Below are 22,710 nucleotides of genomic sequence, written 5' to 3' on the forward strand. Positions count from 1 at the left end.
GAATACCCTATCTACTTTCAGTTTAAATGAGTTAATTTCATCACACACCAGGCATTGATTCCCAAGTTCTGCTGATTGTATGGCTCAGATTTGGCTTACCAGTGATTTTCTCAACAGAGCCATCAAGGAAGACCCGATGATGTACGTGATACACACAGATAGATTACAACCATTTTAAGGTCTTGATTGCTGTAAGACATTTGTGAAAGTTTGCTGCATAGTGACATCAGAATCACTTTGTTAGATTAATCTTTCTACTTCTCCAGGAGCCATCTGCCTTCCCTTTACACACATGATTTTTTAATGTACTCAGGTGCTCCCAACTGTCTAAACAGTACTCATTTAATAGATTTTCATCATGATAAGATCTAGGAAATCAACATGACAACATTTACTCAGACACTGCTCGAGGGAAAAAATATTTCTTGGCAACACCATTCAAAAGCCATTGCTAGGTGGCAGAATATTTGCACAGCATTTTGTTAGCTTTGTAAACAGAATCCAATATGAATTGATTCACTTGGTGTCATCACTCAGGTTTACAGGAACATCTGTCACTCACCGCAGTGTAGTTCCTTTGATAGTCATTGGCATCGTATGTAGGTGTGCAACTGCCATATGTGAACCCAATCCTGCTGATCTACTTTTAATCTTCTGGTACCTCATTAAGGTTACCAATCATTGGAAACAAAACAAAGAATTGGAATAGGACTGAGGACTTAGGAGCTGAAGTAGCCATTTGATCTTTCAAGCCTGTTACACCATTCAATAAGGTCATAGATGGTTTATAAAATCATGAGGGGCACAGATAAGATGAATAGCCAAGGTCTTTTCCCAGGATGGGGGAGTCCAAAACTAGAGAGCATAGGTTTAAGGTGAGAGGGGAAAGATTCAAAGGAACCTGAGGGGAAACTTTTTCACACAGAGGGTGGTGTATGTATGGAATGAGCTGCCAGAGGATGTGGTAGAGGCAACTACATTAAAAGGACATTTGGACAGGTACATCGATAGGAAAGGGTTAAAGGGATATGGACCAAATGCAAGGCAAATGGGACTAGTCCAGTTTTAAAAAATCTGTTGGCATGGATAAGTTGGACTGAAGGGTCTGTTTTCATGCTGTATGATTCTATGACAGTAGTTTTGACCTCAGCTGAGCTTTCCTTCTGTATCCCATTACTGTTTGGGACATCAAGTATGAATGTACAGACAACCCAAGGATCATGAAGCAAGGATTCTTTATTCAGGTCATTTTAAACATGAAGGATGAATATAGGTCTAACCTGCTCAACTGTTCCTCATGAATAAACTTTTCATCCCAAAAAAGTGTTGATTGAACTTTGTTTGAAGTTTAAAATCACACGATACCAGGTTATAGTCCAACAGGTTTACAAGTTTATTTGGAAGCACTAGCTTTCGGAGCTCTGCTCTGGAGCACTCCAAAAGCTAGTGGCATTCTGAAAGCTAGTGCTTCCAAATAAACCTGTTGGACTATAACTTGGTGTTGTGTGAATTTTAACTTTGTCCACCCCAGTCTAACACGGGCACCTCCAAATTAGAACTTTGTCTGAACAGCTTCAAAAGCAATAAGTTTTTATTCAAATAAGGAGTCAGAAGCAGTATATAGTACATCGTTGCAACCTCACCAACATCCTCTTCAGCTGTAATAGAAACTCTCTACTTTTATATTAATAAGTTTCTAGCCATTCCTAGTGCAATAAACATCTAATTGCATTCCTAATAAACTGCACATTAACTTTATATGGTTCATATACCAACTCACCCAAGTACCCCTGCACCAAGTAGTTCTCCAACCTCTCTGTAGTGAAATAGTAGGCTGCTGTCCTGTTCTTCCTGCTAAGGAGTGTGAGCAGGCTGTTTGATGATAGTCGGGCAATTCACACAGTGACAGAAACATTACAGTTTGAATAGCAAAGCTGCAACATTGAACTATTACAGTCCTTAGGATGCAGATAATTCCACAATGTCGTTGGAAAGTAGGTTTTGTCCCAACAACAGTGAAAGAATGGTGGTGTAGTTTTAAGTCGGGATGTTAAACATCTCTGAGGGGGAACTTGCTGGTGACGGTGTTCCCATCCATCTGCTGACCTTGAGTTTCTCAGTGAGCTTGGAAGGTGCTCTCTGGAACCTTGTTTAGTTGTTGCTGTACAGCTTGAAGATGGAAGACCTTGCTGTTGCTGAGTGATGGGAGTAAAAGGAAGTGAACATGGAAAGTGCTGGATGTGGTACCAGTTGAATGGGCTGCTTTGTCCTGGATGGTGTAAAACTTCTTGAGTGTTGTTGGTGCTTCATCCATTCTTAGAGTAGTGCTGGAAAAGCACAGCAGGTCAGGCAGCATCCGAGGAGCAGGAAAATTGACGTTTCGGGCAAAAGCCCTATCGCATTCCTGACTTGTGCCTTGGGGAGTCAGGGGGTAAATAACTCATTGCAGAATTCTTAATGTCTGATCAGTTCTATAGCCAAAGTGTTCATGTGGTTGGTCCAATTCAGTTTCTGTTTGGCAACAATCCTGTGTATATTGACACAGGGGGTACTTAGTGACAGCAATGGCCATTAATCTCAAGGGAAGATGGTTAAATTCTCTCACGCTGGTGATCATCATTGCTTGGTACTTGTGTGACTTCAGTGTTACTTGCCGCTTACCAGTCAAAAACTGTATGTTGTCCAGGCTTTGCTGCATAAGGACATGCCCTTTCTGAGGGGTATGAACAGTGTTGAACACTGACTTGTTGGTGTCACTTCCAGTTCCTAGTTTGGTGCTGGGAGATTTTTCCAATTCCTGATCTTTTCTTCAATATGGAGGTTTGATGTTTGGCTTGCTTGGTTATTTCAAAAGACATTTAAGAGTGAACCACGTTGCAATGTTTTAGGTATCACATTTAGGCTGGACCAGCTAAGGGCAGCAGATTTCTTTCCTTAAAGGACATTAATGAAGATATATTTTTATAACAATCAGTAATGAGCAATGGTTTCATCATCACCATTAGATTAATTTTTAATTTTAGATTTAATTAAATTCAAATTTCACTATGTACCATGGTGGGATGTCTGCAGAGTATTCCCCTGGGCCTTTGTTATAGTCCAGTGACATTTCCACTACACCACCACCTCTTCATCAGCGTAACTGATAGGGAGCTCAAATTTAAGGTTTGTTTCAGTCAATCCCCATCCCTCAGGGGCTTGTTTCTGTTGAGCTGATATTAAAAACTCACCTTTATATTTCACTGCATAGCTGCAGAACTTTATCCTGACAGTTCTTCACCATAGACCTCAACATGGCGTCAATGTATTCCTGGAGAAAGTGAGGACTGCAGATGCTGGAGATCAGAGCTGAAAATGTGTTACTGGAAAAGCGCAGCAGGTCAGGCAGCATCCAAAGAACAGGAGAATCGACGTTTCGGGCATCAGCCCTTCTTCAGGAATCATTCCTGAAGAAGGGCTGATGCCCGAAACGTCGATTCTCCTGTTCCTTGGATGCTGCCTGACCTGCTGCGCTTTTCCAGCAACACATTTTCAGTTCAGTCAATGTATTCCTGGTTGCTTTCTTACATTCAACACACCTTAAGCTTGATGCTATTCAAAATTCTGTTTGCCTGCGTCTTAACTCACATTATATCCTGTTCCACATCTTCTCTGCTCTTTTTTTTAACTCACAGTGTTGGATTTTCAGGAAGATACTAAAAATGAAGACCCTGTCTTCAAATCCATCCACGGTCCCATTGTCCCTCTAATCTCATTCGGACCTACATCTCCCTGCGATATCAATGCTACTGTAATTCTGGTCTTTTGTACAACCCTGGTTTTAATTGTAAGCTGCATTAATTGTAAACTGGAAAAGCATTTTGATATTTCATTGTCTCACTACCTCACAATCCTTTTAAAAACACCCCTTAATATCTACCTTCTTGACTAGGCTTCTAGTAGTCCGACCTAATATCTATTTGAGTGGCTTAGCTTTCATAGCTCATATATTATATCACTCCTGTGAAGTATCCTGGGGTGTTTTATTCTGTTATAGGTGTTATCTATATTGTTCAAAAAAACCCAAAGAACTGCAATTGCTGGAAATCAGAGAAATAAAAAAATCAGAAATTATTGGAAAAACTTAGCAGGTCAGGCAGCATCTGTGGGTGTGGAGAGAAAGCAGAATTAACGTTTCGGGTCCAGTGACCCTTCTTCAGAACTTCACAGATGCTGTCTGACCTGCTAAGTTTTTCCAGCAATTTCTGATTTTGTTTCAATATACATTGCTGTTGGGGGGGAGAAACCTTTACGCTAAGGCTCATTAAACCATCTTCAAAGGATAGGAATCCTCAGAGCAGTCACGGATAGATTGGTAATTTGGCCTTTTCACCTGATGTCCATTATTTTTTCCAGGAGCTTTCTCAGTAAATGTAAACGAGAAGAAAATATGGTTTGTGATCCCTTCATTTTCTTTAACATCAGTCTCCATCTAGTGGTAGGCCTAAAGATGACATGCATGCCTGGCGACTGGGTAATCCAAATACAGTGTACAGTATTCTGATCCTTTGCTGCCTCAAAACAATCTTGTTCAAAGGGACAGACTGACCACATTTCTGTGCTCCCTTCAACATTGGTTGCCTGTTGGGAGTGCAGAACTGATGAAGGTATTTTTACAGGGGATGAAGGTATTTTTACAAGGGCATCATTTTCATGTTATTAAGCACAAATAAGGCGAAGGAGCAGCAGTAAATCTAGATTATTCAACTTCAATCAAAGCAGTCATCAAAAACTATTGATTCCTTGAGCAACAACAGAAATTGCTGGAAAAGCTCAACAGGTCTGACAGCTCAGGTCCTGAGGAAGGGTCACTCGATCCGAAACATTAACTCTGAATTGGAGGTGTAGTGGATAGCAAAGAGGGTTACCTCAGATTACAACAGGATCTTGATCAGATGGGCCAGTTGGCCGAGAAGTGGCAGATGGAGTTTAATTCAGATAAATGCGAGGTACTGCATTTTGGGAAAGCAAATTTTAGCTGGACTTATACACTTAATGGTAAGGTCCTAGAGAGTGTTGCTGAACCTTGGAGTGCAGGTTCTTAGCTCCTTGAAAGTGGAGTCGCAGGTAAATAGGTTAGTGAAGAAGGCATTTGGTTTGCTTTCATTTATTGGTCAGAGTATTTAGTACAGGAGTTGGGAGGTCATGTTGCAGCTATACAGGACAACAGTTAGGCCACTGTTGGAATATTATGTGCAATTCTGGTCTCCTTCCAATTGGAAAGATGTTGTGAAACATGAAAGGGTTCAGAAAATATCTACAAGGATGTTGCCAGGGTTGGAGGATTTGAGCTATAGGGAGAGGCTGAACAAGCTAGTGCTGTTTTTCCTGGAGCATCGGAGGCTGAGGGATGACCTTATAGAGGTTTACAAAATTATGAGGGGCATGGATAGGATAAATAGACAAAGTCTTTTCCTTGGGGTGGGGGATTCCAGAACTAGAGGGCATATGTTTAGGGTGAGAGGGGAAAGATATAAAAGGGACCTAAGGGGCAACATTTTCATGCAGAGGGTGGTACATGTATGGAATGAGCTGCCAGAGGATGTGTGGAGGCTGGTACAATTACAACATTTAAAAGGCATTTGGATGGGTATATGAATAGGAAGGGTTTAGAGGGATATGGGCCAGGTGCTGGTAGATGGGACTAGATTGGGTTGGGATACCTGGTCAGTATGGACAGGTTGGACCGAAGGGTCTGTTTCCATGCTGTACATCTCTATGACTCTATGACTCTATGATTTCTCTCCACAGATGCTCCACAGAGAAATCAGAGTTAACGTTTCGCGTTCAGGTGACCCTTCATCAGAACTTGTGCTGTCAAACCTGCTGAGCTTTTCCAGCAATTTCTGTTTTTGTTTCTGATTTCCAGCATCTGCAATTCTTTCAGTTTTTATCAATTCTTGAACATTGTTAATTGTCAAAATATACAGATAGCGATGTTGAACTCAACATTTCTTAAGAATGGATAGTGGATGTTTGTTCATAAAACTGTTCTGACAAATGCATCCTTATGTGAAGATAACATTCTCTTCCTGACTGTTACTATTTTCTTTCCTGTTTCTTGTTGCTTCTTGTTGCTCAATGTTACAACTTCTTGCATCTTTTAACTAACTCTTGGCACTGGGGCAAGCCTCTTGTCTGGAAGTCGAATGTTGCTTATGAAGGGGGATTATTCCTTGTAAATTACCTTAATGACTGCACACCTCACTTCAATAATATTCTGTTTCCTCCCTTACGACCTGCCGTGAGCAAACTTGATGCTGAGAATTCTTAACATGGGTGGCACGGTGGCACAGTGGTTAGCACTGCTGCCTCGCAGCGCCAGAGACCCGGGTTCAATTCCCGCCTCAGGCGACTGACTGTGTGGCGTTTGCACGTTCTCCCCGTGTCTGCGTGGGTTTCCTCCGGGTGCTCCGGTTTCCTCCCACAGTCCAAAGATGTGCAGGTCAGGTGAATTGGCCATGCTAAATTGCCAGTAGTGTTAGGTAAGGGGTAGATGTAGATGTAGGGGTATGGGTGGGTTACGCTTCGGCGGGGCGGTGTGGACTTGTTGGGCCAAAGGGCCTGTTTCCACACTGTAAGTAATCTAATCTAATCTAAAAAAAAGTCAGAGCAGGTACTAGGCCACTCCAGCTCAACCCTTGTTCCAAAGAGCCTCCAACTTGGACGCCTGGCACAAAGCTGTCACAGCACACTTCAGCAGCACTGGCCACATGCATCCCATACCTATAGACATTGGCACTGACATGTGCCAACCTCTGAGAACCCTCATGGCAAATCGCTGATTCACTTACAGGATGCTTTTGTGCTACACCTCAGGGCAAACTTGCTGCCACAAGGACACTGTGCACTCAGGGACACACATCCAGCTCATGGACTGTACCAGGCTGTATCTCTGGGCTGTTTGCTTGCTCACTTTCACTTACTCTCAGTGCTTCTTCATTCATAATTCACCTTTGTTAATTTTATGACATTTAGACTTAAGTCACGTACAAGATCTGATAACAATCTAGGGCTTTGGATGAAGCCTGTCAGCTGCTCAGGGCTGTCAGAGTCAGGATCCTTTCTTATAATGGGGAGGTGCTGAACGTTGGGCAGCCCATCGGTGACCTTGACTGTTTCTGTCCTATTATGGGCTGTTTTCCTCCTGCAGTGGGGAAGAGGCAAATACTAAGGGAGATGAAAGTAATTGGTAGATCTGTTACTTATGGTGCAGATGGGGATGTGTCTCAAGCAAATGAGCGGCTAATGCAGAGGGTGTGCAGGGTTAGTAGTGTGTGGGGAAGGGGGGTGCTGGGCGCATGACAGTGAGTATGAGAAAATGTACTAGTGAGAGTGATAGAGTCTGAGCCTCGATGGGAGATAGTTGTGATAACGGAGACAGAGTGTGAACTTTTGGAGTTGGTGGCATTTACACAGCTGTGTGGAGACAGTCACTGCCCTTCTTCCTATGGTGTTGGACATCCCTCTAGATGGCTAAGAATGCACAGACCTTGGTGCTAACCAGTCTGGGTTGGGATGATGTGGTGTCATGACCTCTTCTGTTAGTCCCAGGAGAAGAAAGCATCCAATTGCCAAATTCCCACCTACAAAGAAAGCACCTATTTTCCTTCATCTACCATGTCTAGGGCAAATGTCATGGACCACAGAGGCAGCCCCATCCAGGGGCTATCCTGTCTGAGTGCATCTTATAAATATGGCACAGTGACAAGGAATGACAGTCCATTCTGGAACATCCCAGCAGGAAATGGGAAGATGAGGCTAGAATTGGGTGAGAATGGTGCCATATAGGCTGGGGAGGTAGTTACTCGAGCAGGTTTTATAATACCCCACAGTGAGAAAACCCCTTATGCCTCATGATGAGAAACCTTCCCTGAAACTTACGGAAACAACACTTACTCATAAAAATGTAAGATGCACCCCGTGATCTTTCTTCATTCCATATCAAATCCTCTAGTTGAAAGTGAGGACTGCAGATGCTGGAGATCAGAGTCGAGAGGGTGGTGCTGGAAAACCACAGCAGGTCAGGCAGCATCCAAGGAACAGGAGAATCAACATTTCGGGCATATGTCCTTCATCAGGATATGCCTGAAACGTCGATTCTCCTGCTCCTTGGATGTTGCTTGACCTGCTGTGCTTTTCCAGCACCACACTGTTGACTCTATATCAAATCCTCTGTTACACAAGGCATAATTTTCATAGGTTTCTGCTTAATAACCACTTAATTTAATGTTTATCCTCAACTACAATGATCCTTCTTTCCTCCAGTCGTGTAGGATCAATGTGATTTTGTAAAAGGGAAATAACGTTTGACTTCATTGAGATCATAACAAACAAAACTGATAAAGGGAACCAGTGGATGTAGTGTATTTTGATTCCCAGAAGGCATTCAGTACGATGCCACATAAAAAGTTATTGCACAAGATAGGAGCTTATGATATCGGGGGTAATGTATTAGCATGGATTGAGGATTGGTTAGCACACAGAAGACAGAGAATCATGATAAATGGGTCCTTTTTAGGTTGGAAAGATGTAACAAGTGGAGTGCCACAGGGATCAGTCTGAGGACTTCAATTATTTACAATCTTTATGTGTGAGTTGGAGGAAGGGATAAAGTGTTACGCATCCAGATTTGCTGATGACACAACCATAGGTGGGGAAGACACATTGTGATGACGATATAAAGAATCTACAAGGAGATATAGATAGGATAACGGACTGGGCAATACCTTGGCAGATGGAGTTTAGTGGAGGTAAGTGTGCAATCATGGACTTTGGTTGAAAAAAATCGTAAAGGCAGACAAGTACTTCAGTGAAGAAAGACTCCAAAACCAATGCAGCACAGGGGGATCAGGTGCCCTCGTGCAAGAAACATAGAGGGCAAATTAAATTTTGACTTTTATTGCTGGGTGGTTGGAGTTTAAAAAAACGAAAGTCTTGTTATAACTGTACAGGATGTTTATAAAGTTTCAGCTGGGGTACTGTGTATAGTCTTGCTCCCTGTGTTCAACAAACAGGTATTGGCATTCTAGGTGGTTCACTGGACATTTATTTGGCTTTCTCCTAGAATGAAGGGGTTGACTTATCAAGCATGGCAAAACAGATTAAGCCTTTGCTTTTTAGAATTTAGAAGAATAAAGGATGATTTTATTGAAACATACAAGATTTCAGGAGAGATTGCCAGGGGAGATATTAAGAAGATATTGCTGCTCATGGATGAATCTCGAACTAATGGAATTAGAATAAGGGGACATGCATTTAAAATTGAGATGCAAAGGAGTTTCTCCTCCCAGAGGGTAGTGAATGTCTTGAATTCTCTGGAACGTCCTTGCTGCAGCATTACAATGAAAGTCGCCTATGCAGATTAAAGTGTAGGAGGATACTGTAAGTGGATTGGAGATGTGCCATGAAGGTTGTTAGAAGTTAGCACATTTTGGATGATAATGGAGTGTGTGTGGCTAGTGTGCATGGAGCGTGCCGTTAGATGGCAGTGCCCAGTTTCTAACATGGAGTTTGCTTAGAGATGAATCAGGTGCTCCTTCCAATTTCCTTGTTGAGTTCTTCCATTGCTTGCTATTCTTGGAAAGAATATTAATAAAGTGAGTTGGGCTGTTAAGTGGGCATTTAACAATCAATGATCCCTGTCAAAGGGGAACTTGCCACTGCCTAGTGAGGATTTCACCACAGCACTTGTGGAAAGCAGAAGTAATGAAGCAAGATATCTCGACTTTGAGGTAGGCCTCACATTCTCATTCACATTTGCTGCCATAGCCCATGTCACTCAAGCCCCAGTAAGATTTTACCCAATATCTTTGATGTGGATTCATTTTTGTTTATAAATGTAATGGGCACTTAAAAGATCACAACTTTCTTCACATGGCATTCCAATATCAACTATGGTAAGTCTGAATTCAGGGTTTTATTATACTTCTGGAAGTTTGATGGTTTAAATCAATTAAATTAAGTTATGCATGGTATTTTGAACACAAAGCTTTCTTCAAAAGTTCTCCATCTTTTTGAAAATGATGTCACAATCGCCACAGTCAAATACAAAAGTGTGACCCTGGTAATGCTCTGAAAATAGAGTTATTACCCTAAAAAACAACTGGAATTTGAAATGAAGAGGACAAAGGTTAGGGCACTGGACTCCAATGTGTGATGAGATGTAGACTCCACCCTCTCTGATTCCCATTTTGGGGAGTTTCCATTCATATGACAACGATATGAACAGACCCGAGAGTTTGCCACAAAAGAAAGGGAAAATTAGAGGAAGGTCCCAGAAATTGGTTAGGGAAGAAAATGTATGCAAAATTTAAGAAAGAAGTGGGGCTGTATTGAAGCCATCCTCCCAAGTAAAAACATGACATTTATGATAAATTTCCAAAACTATGACTCACATGACATGTAAATATTGCATAAGGCTAATATATTTTCATACCGTCGGTTCACCCACACATAGTAGGGAGAAGGAGAAACCTTCCCTGACCTGCCAAACAAGGAAGTGACGCAGAAAGTAAGGTATTGCTGTATTAATACAGTTGTATTTATTTTTGTTTTTGCTCTAGAATCACTGTGGATCTGCTAAATGACAAATTGTTCAAACAATTTTTTTTGGAGCTGCAGTTTAGAATTTCCCATATTACATTTCTTAATGTGCAAATAAAGGTAAATTATTTTCTTTGGACATAGGTATCACTGGCTCGGCCAGCATTTATTGCTCATCCCTAATTGCCCTTGAGAAGGTTTTGGTGAATTGCCTTGATGAGCTGTATTGGGGTGCAGGGACATTGGCCATGCTATTAGAAGGGGAGCTTCAGGATTTTCACCCAGCAACGTTGAAGTAACCGCAATATAGTTCAAAACCAGGAAAGTGTGTAGCTTGGATGAGATTTTCATGTGGTGATATGATAACATGATACAACACAGTCAGACCCCATTTGGTCCATATAAGCAGCTCTTGATTTGAAAGGAATTGGAAGAACCAATTTACAAAGCAATATTGTCTTGAAATATAGGTCCCAGATCTCTAGGGATTCTGTAATGGCATCAGATTCTTGATAATGTAGCTGATCTCGAGAATTATATCTGTTTCTTTTCAGATATGCATATTATTTTCATTTGCTACATAATAGAAAGTAAACTTCCTTCAATGAGAGTGTTGTTTTTTTCCTCAGTTAATGACAATATTTGCAAGAGTTCCCTGGACAGTCTTTGCAGTGGGCTCCAAAAGTACACTGACATTTCCAAGAAGATTTTTCATCCCACAGTAAAGTTTAAAAGCCGCTGCACAATTCATACTCAATACTTACAAAGAGCACATTTTATCTAATGTAAAAAAGACTCATGTATGAAGTCTACCTTAGTTGGTATCCCAGAAGTTGCTTATTGACCACAGTTCCACCTTCAACACCATAAACCCAAACAAACTCCTCTCCTAACTCCGAGACCTAGGTCTTGGCTCCCCCCTCCGTAACTGGATCCTCGACTTCCTGCCCCGTAGACCACAATCAGTATGAATAGGCGACAACACTTCCTCCACCATAATCCTCAACACTGATGTTCCGTAAGGCTGCATATTCAGCCCCTACTACACTTCTCATATGCTCGTGATTGTGAGCCATATTCCACCCCAACTCCAATTACATGTTTGCTGATGATGCCACTATGGTAAGTTGGATCTCAAACAACACGACAGAACAGGGAAGAGTGCTTCGCAGCATACTGTAAAGACAACAATCTTTCCACCAATGTCAGCAAAACAAAGGAACTGGTCATTGACTTCAGGAAGTAGAGTGGAGGGCAGACATTAATAATGCTGAGGTGGAGATGGTCGAGAGTGTCAGATTTCTGGGAGTGATGATTGACAACAATCCGTCTTGGATTAGTGGTGCTGGAAGAGCACAGCAGTTCAGGTAGCATCCAACGAGCTGGATACTGCCTGAACTGCTGTGCTTTTCCAGCACCACTAATCCAGTATTTGGTTTCCAGCATCTGCAATTATTGTTTTTACCTCAACAATCCGTCTTGGTCCACCCATGCCAACGCAACAGTCAAGAAAGCACAACAACACCTCTACTTTCTCAGGAGGATAAAGAAATTTGGCCTGTTCATAAGGACTCTTACCATTCTTTATAGATGCACTGTAGAAAGCATGCTCTTCCCAAGACTGCCTGAAACTACAGAGAGTTGTGAACACAGCCTGGTCCATCACACAAACCAGCCTTCCATCCATTGACTCCGTCTATCCTTCCCACTGCTTCAGGAAAGCAACCAACAAAATCAAAGACCCCCCTCCCATTCCGGTTATACTCTCTTCCACCCTCTTCTATCAGGCAGAGGATTCAAAACTTTGAATACACATACAAACAGATTCAAGAACAGTTTCTTCCCTGCTGTTTTCAGCCTTTTGAATGGACCTCTCAAATGTTAATTCTGATCTCTTTCTCCCTGCACCTTCTCTGCAGCTGTAACAGTGGATTCTGCTCTGTTCTGCTACCCTGATGCACTTTGTATGGTACAATCTGCCTGTATAGCATGCAAAGCAACACTTTTCACTGTGTCTCAGCAAATGTGAGAACAACCAATAAATCAATCAATTAGGTTAGAAAGTTGTGAGTTCAACTCACATTACAACTCACAAAGAATATAAGGTAACACTTCAATGAAGTCGAGTGGAATGTGTTATCTTTCAGGCAAGATGTTACACTATTTGCTGTACCATGTTAATCTAAAAGATTCCATGGGCTTAATTATAGTTCCTTGCCTAAGTGTCATTGTTGTTGAGTTCTATGGATGACTTCTCATCCTGAGACTTAGCAAATGTTCTTCCCATACCTTACCTCAGCTTGTTGACTACTCACCTTGCCATTATGGTGCTCCCCTCATCTGATTCTAACCCAATTCTACCTCTTAACGTACCCATAACAATTTGACACTGCCAAGCTATCCTGGAATGGACCAGTACCCCTGGTGTGTGCCATTTTTAAAAGACCACTGTCTATCTGGACAAGCAATGACCAGAGTTGCCATGCACACTTGCTAACATTTGGGTCGGTAATGGAAGGGAAATGAAAATTGGCATCTCATTTTGTGGGCTAGGAGCTGGAGGCCCCAAGATCAGCAGAGGAAGGTCATGACCCTAGACTATGCTACCTGGGTCATGCAGTCTCAGTTGTCTGGAGAAAAAAGGTCAATAACCTTCACTATGCCAAACATTTAATGGAATTTCCATTACTAAATTCCCCATTATCAACATCTGAGGTGATACCATTAGTCATAACTTGAACTGGACTAGCCAAATAAATACTCTGGCAACAAGAGCAGGTCATGTGCTGGAATCCTGCAGTGAGTAGCTCACATCCCTGACTCCCCAAAGCCTGTCCACCATCTACAAAGCACAAGTCAGGAATGTGATGGAGTACTTCCCATTTGCCTGGACAAGTGTAGCGCAAGAAGATAGGCAATATCGAGGACAAGGAAGCCCACCTGATTGGCAGTGCATCCACAAACAGTTACTCCATTGGCCAATAGCATCAATTTACACCATCTTCAGGATGCACTTCAGGAATTTATCTAGGGTCAAACAACATCATCTTCCAAGCCTGCCTAGCTATATTTTGAAAGACAAAAGCAGAGAAGAATGGGGACACCACTTCCTGCAAGCTCCTCGCCAAGCCACTCACCATTCTGACTTAGAACCATATCACTGTTGCACACCAAGGCTACCAGCGGTTCATGAAGGCAGCTTGCCACCATCTTTCCAAGGCAATTTGGGATAGGCAATAATTGTTGCTCCAGCCAGTGAGCCCTAATCATGCGAATGAGTGAATAAAGAATGTTATTTAAGTACCAATTTTTTATGTTCTCTGATCTGTTAACATGAATAAATAACGTTTATTAAATACTAGGAAAGTCAATTTTAATTCAAAGCAATGGAGAAGCTGCAATATTGTCTGTATTCTGATGCTAGAATATTTCTGAATGAAGTCTTAATCGAACCCTAGAGAGGTTGTAGCCAACCTTCCTGTCTGAAAAGATACAATTTATTCTTGCAACCCAGACCTTTTCCCTATATTTTTGGAACGTTTTGGAAATTCCCGATCTATCTCAGTTTCCCTGCCATATTAGTCTTTAGGTCTCTGAAGTTCTCTAAGCATCTTTTAAGGTTCCACATCCCTTCTAATACTTCAACTCATTACTTCCCCACTCACATTCCCCATACCCAGCCCCTCCCATTTGTTTAGTCTTTTCCTCCTTGTGGCGGTTGATCAGTTTACTTACTACTTCCTTGCCAATTTACAAATATGCCTCAGTTTCCAGAGATTGCTCCCAAGCATATACCATTTGAAAATAAATCAGGTAATAGATGCATTACAGTAACAACTACTTGTACTTACGTAGCATCCTTGACACAATAAAGCACTCCATAGATTTGACACCAAAACCAAATGAGGAAATTTTATAATAGGGTAGATTATCAAATGCTTTATCACAGAGTTCAGTTCTAAGTAGTGGAGGAATGAAAGAAAATGAGAAGAGGTGTAGGAAAAGAATTCCAAAGCTAAAGGATTTCATAGCTAAAGAATGGCTTTTAACCGTAGATTGATTAAGATTGGAAAACTTTGAAGAGTTCAGAATTTTTTGAACTTGGATATCTTTGAGGAAGGAGGAGAAGACACAGGAAAGAGCACCAGGAGGGATTTAAATGAAGATGAAAAATAGTTCCTTGAAAGTGGAGTCACAGGTAGATAGGATAGTGAAGAAGGTGTTGGAATGCTTTCCTTTATTGGTCAGAGTATTGAGTACAAGAGTTGGGAGGTCATATTGCGGCTGTACAGGACATTGGTTATGCCACTTTTGGAATATTGCATGCAATTCTGGTTTTCTTCCTATTAGAAAGATGTTGTGAAACTTGAAAGGGTTCACAAAAGATGTACAAGGATGTTGCCAGGGTTGGAGGATTTGAACTATAGGGAGAGGTTTTCCCCGGAGCATCGGAGGCTGTGGGGTGACTTTGTAGAGGTTTATAAAATCATGTGGGGCATGGATAGGATAAGTAGACAAAGTCTTTTCCCTGTGGTAGGGGAGTCCATAACTAGAGGTCATAGGTTTAGGGTGAGAGTGGAAAGATACAAAAGAGACCTAAGGAATGAGCTGCCAGAGGACGTAGTGGAGGCTAGTACCGTTGCAACATTTAAAAGACATCTGGATGGGTATATGAATAGGACGGGTTTGGAGGGATATGGACCAGGTCTGGCAGGTGGAACTAGATTAGATTAGGATATCTGATCAGCATGGACAAGTTGGACCAAAGGGTCTGTTTCTGTGCTGTACATCTCTATGACACTATGACTCTATAATTGCCAATGTGGCTCAATGAGCACAAAGACACTAGATTGGTCTTGATGGCAATAGGACTTTGGCAGCAGTGTCTATGGAGGTACACTGTAATAGCCAGGTCGAGTCATCAGAAAGACAAGAATGAGATAAAATAAGCCTGGGAATGGAGTCATAGAATCAGAGTATCCCTACAGTGTGGAAACAGGCCCTTTGGCCCAACAAGTACACACTGACCCTCTGAAGAATGACCCACCCAGACCCATTCTCCCTACCCTAAATTTACCCATGGCTAATGCACCTAACATACATATCCCTGAACACTATGTGCAATATAGCATGGCTAAATCACCTAACCTGTACATGTTTGGACAAGTGATGCTGAGTTGAAAATAGGCACTTGAAGGATTGCAATGGATACAAGGTTGAAATTTCATCTTGAGGTCAACTATGGCACCAAATTAGTGAATAATCTGGTTTCACCTAAGATAGCAACCAAAGGAAAGGGTAGAGTAAATAGCTAAGGAATTTTGTAAAACCAATGACTGCAGATGCTGGAAACCAGATTCTGGATTAATGGTGCTGGAAGAGCACAGCAGTTCAGGCAGTATCCGATGAGCAGTACTGCTCCTCGGATGCTGCCTGAACTGCTGTGCTCTTCCAGCACCACTAATCCAGAAGCTAGGGAATTTTGTAAAGTGAGCCAGAATATGACTACAGCATTCGCAATATTTAATTGAAAAAATTGAATTGAATTTATTGTCACGTGTACCGAGGCAGAGTGAAAATCTTTGTCTTGCGAGTGACACAGGCTGATCACATTGTTAAGTGGCATAGATAGTAAATAATAGGTAAACAGCAGCAAAAACAAAAATACAGGTAGAGGCGAATGTTAAGAGTTTGTGAGTTCATTCAGTATTCTAACAACAGTAGAAACCGTTTTGAAACCAGCTCGTGCTTGTGTTCAGGCTTCTGTACCTTCTCCCCGATGGTAGAGGTTGTAGAAAAACATTGCCAGGGTGGGATGGATCTTTGAGAATGCTGGCGGCCTTTCCTTGACAGTGGGCCTGGTAGATGGATTCTATAGACGGGAGGTTGGCCTTTGTGATTGTCCGGGCTGAGTTCACCACTCTCTGTAACCGTCTCTGACCTTGAATGGTACAGTTGCCATACCAGGTAGTGATACATCCAGACAGGATGCTCTCAATGGCACACCTATAAAGGTTGGCAAGGGGATTTGCTGTCATGCCAAATTTCCTCAGCTGCCTGAGGAAGAAGAGACGTTGCTGGGCCTTTGTAACCAGTGTCTACATGAAGAGTCCAAGATAGCTTGTTGTTGATGACCACTCCCAGGAGCTTGACACTCTCCACTTGTTCCACCTGTGTGCTGTTAATGTGTAGGGGGGACATGAGTAACATCCCGCTGAAAGTCAATAATGAGTTCCTTGGTTTTTCAGACATTGAGATTTAGGTTGTTCTCAGTGCACCGTTTTTCCAAATCTTCCACCTCCCGTCTGTAGTCTGTTTCATTGTTATTTGAGATTCCACCAACTATGGTGGTGTCATCAGCAAACTTGTAAATGGCATTAGTCTGGTATTTGGCAATGCAGCCATGGGTATACAGTGAGTACAGTAGGGGGCTGTGTACGCACCCCTGGGGGGGTCCAGTGTTGAGTGTTAGTGAGGATGAAATATTGTCTCCAATCTTCACTGATTGTGGCCTGGGTCAGGAAACTGAGGATCCAGTTGCAGAGAGCGGGGCTTCGTGAGATCAGTAAGTTTAGTAATCAGTCTCGAGGGGAGAATAGTGTTGGAGGCTGAACTGTAGTAATGAGTAGGATTCTTATGTAGCTATTCTTGGTGTCAAGGTGTTCTAGAGAGAAGTGAAGGGCAAGTGATATGGCACCTGATGTGGACCTGTTGGTCCAATGCGCAAATCGGAGTGGGTCAAGAGTAGTGGGGAGGCTGGAGTTGATTAATGCTATGACCAGCTTTTCAAAGCATTTCATGACCACTGAAGTTAGGGCCACTGGGCGGTAGTCATTGAGACATGCTGCATGAGCCACCTTAGGCACAGGGATGATGGTTGGCCCTCTTGAAACAGACAGGGACGGTGGCCTGCTGAAGGGAGAGGTTGAAGATGTCCGAGAAGACTTCTGCCAAAGTCTGTGCATGCTCTGAGTACATGGCCTGGTACTCCGTCTGGCCCCATCACGTTCCTTGGATCCACATAAAGGAAAACTTACCTGACCTCTGATGCAGTAACTGTTGGGATAGGTTTGTTGGAATAGGTGTTGCCTCTCCGCCAAAATTCTGCTTAAAGCCAGCATAGAAGGCATTGAGATGATCTGGAAGGGATGTATCATCATCTGCTATCTTTCACTATGTCTTTTTAGAACCTGTGATGTCATTCAGTCCTTGCCATAGTTGCCGGGTGTCTGTCTGGGTCTCTAGTTTCGATCGGTACCGGTCCTTGGCTCTCTTATTGGCTCTGCGAAGGTCATACTTGGATTCCTTATATTTGAGTGGGTCTCCTGATCTGAAGGCCTCACACCTGGTTCCTAGCAGGTTGTGTCTGTTCTGATGCATCAAGAGTTGCCTGTTGGGGAACACCCGGATTGACTTCCTCGGTATGCAGTCCTCCACATACTTGCTGATGAAGTCTGTGACGGTGGTGGTGTACTCGTCCAAGGTACCTGTGGACTGTTTGTACATGGCCCAATCAGCCGATTCCAGACAGCACCGGAGTTGATCCTCTGCCTCCTCCGACCAGCACTAGACCTGCATCCACAAGGGGGTCTCCTGCTTGAGCTGTAATTTGGGAGAAGAAACACATCATAGTGGTCAGAGTTCCTGAAATGAGGGCGGGGGATGGAGCGGTAGGCATCTTTCATAGTGGTTTAGCAGTGGACTAAAATATTCGGGTCCCTGGTGGGGCAGGTAGTGTTCTGCTGGTACTTGGGCAACACCTTCCTTAGATTGGCTTGATTGAAGTCACTGTTTACAATAAACATCCCCTTGGGGTGTTCCATCTCCAGTGTATTAGTGGTGGAGCACAGCACATCCAAAGCTTCCTTAACCTTTGCTTGTCGCGGTATGTACATAGCAGTTAGTATAATAGCGGTAAATCCCTGTGGTAGATAGAAGGAGTGAGAAGGATGGTGCGGTCAACTAAAGCAAGGCTGATGACAATTCAAGAAGGATGAAGAGGGGTAATATACCTTGTGGCAGTCACATAGACTGCCATTTGGCACTTCGATAAGTTGTATTTGGTGCAGGGCAAGGACGGATATTGGATTCAAGAAATTAAAATAGTAAATTCTGGAAAGGATGGATGCATATTTGGGAGGTGAACACAATATTCAGTCTTTTGAGAGGAAAGGGAGTTGAAGATCAGAAAGTAGTTTACAAAGATAACAGCACCAATTTTGTTTTGAGGATCGAGGTTAATGGCAGATTTGCAGGAAAGGAACATTTACAATATCAATAAACATGAAAACCAGGAAGGCAAGCTAAGTAGACATAAATTTAGTGGATTTAGAGGCAACAGAGCTGGAGGTAGGTCTTATAAACAAAATGAACCTCAATATGTTTGGCAGAGGAATATGAAAGAAATAAGAAAACAATACAAACTCAGGGCTAGGCCAGGGGTAATCTTAGAGATAGTTTGACCCAATGTCCTACTGGAAGGAGAAAAAGCGTGTTAAAGCCTTTGACTTGGAAGTGGTTCATAAAGGATAAAAGTGCTTTTTTTTAGAAAGTTCTGTGAAATATTGTAATATTTTTATGAATATTTATAAAGGACTTGTAATAAATTGCATCAATAATAAAGAGATCAATTGTGATGTTCATAGATGATAATAAATATTGTTCCTTGTGACTTGGCGCCCCTTAACCTGGTAGCAGTGCCAACATGATGGATGCTAAAACAAAAGGCCATGTGACCGGCAAATATAGAGGAGCTACTGGTGAAGGCATAAATGCAGACAAAAAAAAAGCTGAGAAAGAGGAAAATAGAGAATTTTTGTGATAAGAAGCATATCATACAGGCATAGAATCATAGAGATGTACAGCACGCAAACAAACCCTTCCATCCAACTCGTCCATGCCGACCAGATATCCTAAATTAACCGAGTCTCATTTGCCAGCATTTGACCCATATCCCATCTAAACTCTTCCTATTCATATACCCATCCAGATGCCTTTTAAATGTTGTAATTATACCAACCTCCACCACCTCCTCTGGCATAGAAAGTCATAGAGTCATAGAGATACACAGCACAGAACCAGCCATATCATTGTCAGAAAGAGGTTAATTTGCCTGTTGGCTGGAAAGGAACTCTTGATGATACTACACAAATTAACTGAAAGGTTTTAAGTCTGGAAAGCTGTCTGAATGGTTCAAAGGTACTGAAGAACTGGGTGATTTCCAAAACCTGGCCTAACTGTGAATCAGGGTCTTTTTTGGTCAGTTGAAGCAAAAGTTACAAATCAGAACTGTCCTGATCCGAGGTAGAACAGGTTTATAGAGGTGCTCTGGTGATGATAATCATACCACTGAAATTTGAGGATGAAAACTATTGTTAGATAGGATTCCTAAATTAACCTGTGAATGAACACTAGCACATTATGACACTGTACATTTGCCCTACATGCTGAAGGAAATGCTTATTGGTGTAGAAAAAATATTTTTGTTGTGTTGTCTACTTAAAATTAAATTTACTTTTCTATTTGAAGGATCACTTGTTTGTTAATTCATTTTTAATTGGCATTGTTTCATTGTTTCTGATTTATGTTAAAGTAAAAATTACAAAAAAAACAAACCTTATCTATAATTTCATTTAAGAGTTAGTTGGTAACTTTGGTTATTTTGATTCATGGTTTCCCCAAAAGGATCAGAAGAGGTGGAGGAGGGAGCTAATAAGGAGATCTCCATTTCAGTGAAAAGAATGTCTATGAGCCTCCTGCACATATTGTTTGGAGATGACGGCGGAAGTAGCAGGGAAGTAGGGCAAACATAGATAGCTTACAGTAAAGAGGAAAAGCCAGGGGTTATCTTTAATTCCAGTGAAGCAGTTTCTCCAGCATGATGGAAATAAACTTACTCTGTGAACTTGATGAGCTGGCAAGAGTTTGATCAATAAAGCTTCACCAATGGTCAATAGGTGATTAGTGACATCTTGATAAGCACTTCATCTGGCCAGAATGTCACCTACCTACAGTTGCTCTTCCCTACTGCCAGTTTCAAAATGAGGGGAGGTAAAGCATCCCTATTGGCCATTTTGTTGAAGGGCCTGGACACAAGGTTGCACCACTAATTGTTTTAGTCACAATTCAAGCTACAAGTACAGCAGCACCAGCTACCTTCTCTTCACCCATATGCTTCTCCATAGAATAGAAAGGGTAGATACCAAGATCCAGCTGAAAAGAAATTAGACTGACAGCAAGGATTCTAAAGGCAGGGAACTAGACTTCCTGACATGTGTTAACATCAATGTCTCAGGAGGATGTAATTGTTGAGGTCTCAGTTTATTGCTGACATCTCCATCCTCATAGAACAAGTCCCACCGCACCAAGTAGCTATGCATTGCCAACAAGGCCTTGGTTGCAAGAAGCTCACTCCCCCTGCACTGCCTCCTCCACTCCACATTTCTGTTTCTTATCAATTTGTATGTAGCTAAGTATGAATTTTCACAATGATTATCACAGGTCTTGTGATTTAGCAGCATCCCTGTACATGAGACAGTAGCTCTAGGTTTAAGTTGCAATCTAGGATTTTCTGACCACAGGAGTATTCAGGATGAGATTTAATGGGTTTAATCAGCCCATTAAGGCTGCCCTGCCATTCAATACAGTTATAGTTGATCAAATGCTTAAATGCCTTTTACTCACCTCATCCTCATAATGCTGTGCGCCATTAGTAATCAAACCTCTATCAGTCACAACTGTAAACACACTCAAAATCTGAGTCATCGCAGTTCTCTGTGGTAGAGAATTTCTAAGGTTCACAACACATACCTAAATGGTATCCCCCTTATTTTTTATTGTTCCCCTTGTTCAAGATGTCCCAACAAGGGAAACTACTACCCTGTCTATCTCTTCAAGTATTTTGTAAGTTTCAAAGAGATCACCTCTCATTCTTTGATAGTCTAGAGAATAGAGGTTCAATTTGCCCAATCTCTCTTCATATGACATTCCTGCTATCCTAGAAGCAAGTCTGGTGAACATTCTTTCTACTTTCTCTATGGCAATATTATCCTTCCCACGACAAGGAGACCAAAACTGCACACAAAATTCCAGGTACGGTCTAATCTACATAATTGATGCAAAATCCTGTGCTCAAATCCTCCTCTAATAGATTCCATTTGCCTTCCTAATAGCTTACTGCACTGCACGTTAACCTGCAGTGACTTATTGACAAAGAAACCTAGGTCCTTTTGTATATCTATACTTTCCAACCTCTTACCATTGAATAATGTGATGCATGGGCTGAAAAGAGCAATAGAATGAGGCCAATGTAAGTGTTGCCACTTTATATGGAGTTCCTGCAGAGAAAGGAATGAATTGAGGTGTTAGCTGTGTTGATCTGAGATATGCTGTGTAGGAAAATGTTGGTCACAGAGTGAGTATTGGCATCTGAAATGGTTATGTCAATCTCCTTTCCTGCCGCTTCAAGCTCTCTTAATGCACTGTGTCCAGGTTATCATTCCAGCTTCTCACTTGTTCAGTCACTTCCATACCTACTTACTTAGATTGAGAGCTTGTCCACCTTCTTCTTGTGGGATCTCTGCTTTCTTAAATCTATCACATCCACAGCAAGACCCAATGGTAAGAATGAGAGACCCAGAGGGGTGTAATTTCCCAGGACTCCTCTCTGGGTCTGGTGCCTTGCTGCAACCTCAAAAGTGCTGATGGATTATTTTTCTTAAACATTCTGTGGCCCTTTTAAATGTAAATCCTTCCTCATAATGACGGCATTAACCTTCCTGGCTGCCCATTCTAATTGGTCAGGAGCCTGGACTAGGGCTCTCATTGGCTTGGCGCATCCATAATATTATGAGCAGTTCTGGACACCACACTTTCGGAAGGATGTGCTGATTTTGGAGGGACTGTAGCATGGATTTACCAGAATTATCAAATAACTTAATTACAAGAAGAGATTGTGCAAACTAGAATAAACTTAAGGAGTGGTGTGATCAAACTTTTGAAAATATTAGGGTTAACAAGTAGGTAGGGAGGCGATGCTATTTCTGTTGCTTTAAGAGACTAGGGCTATGCACATGATATAAATATTGGATTGAAACTTTCAGGAGTGAAATGTGTGTAGTCTATCAG

Source organism: Chiloscyllium punctatum, chromosome 25 (assembly GCF_047496795.1).
Source record: "Chiloscyllium punctatum isolate Juve2018m chromosome 25, sChiPun1.3, whole genome shotgun sequence".
In the NCBI taxonomy this organism is placed as follows: Eukaryota; Metazoa; Chordata; class Chondrichthyes; order Orectolobiformes; family Hemiscylliidae; genus Chiloscyllium; species Chiloscyllium punctatum.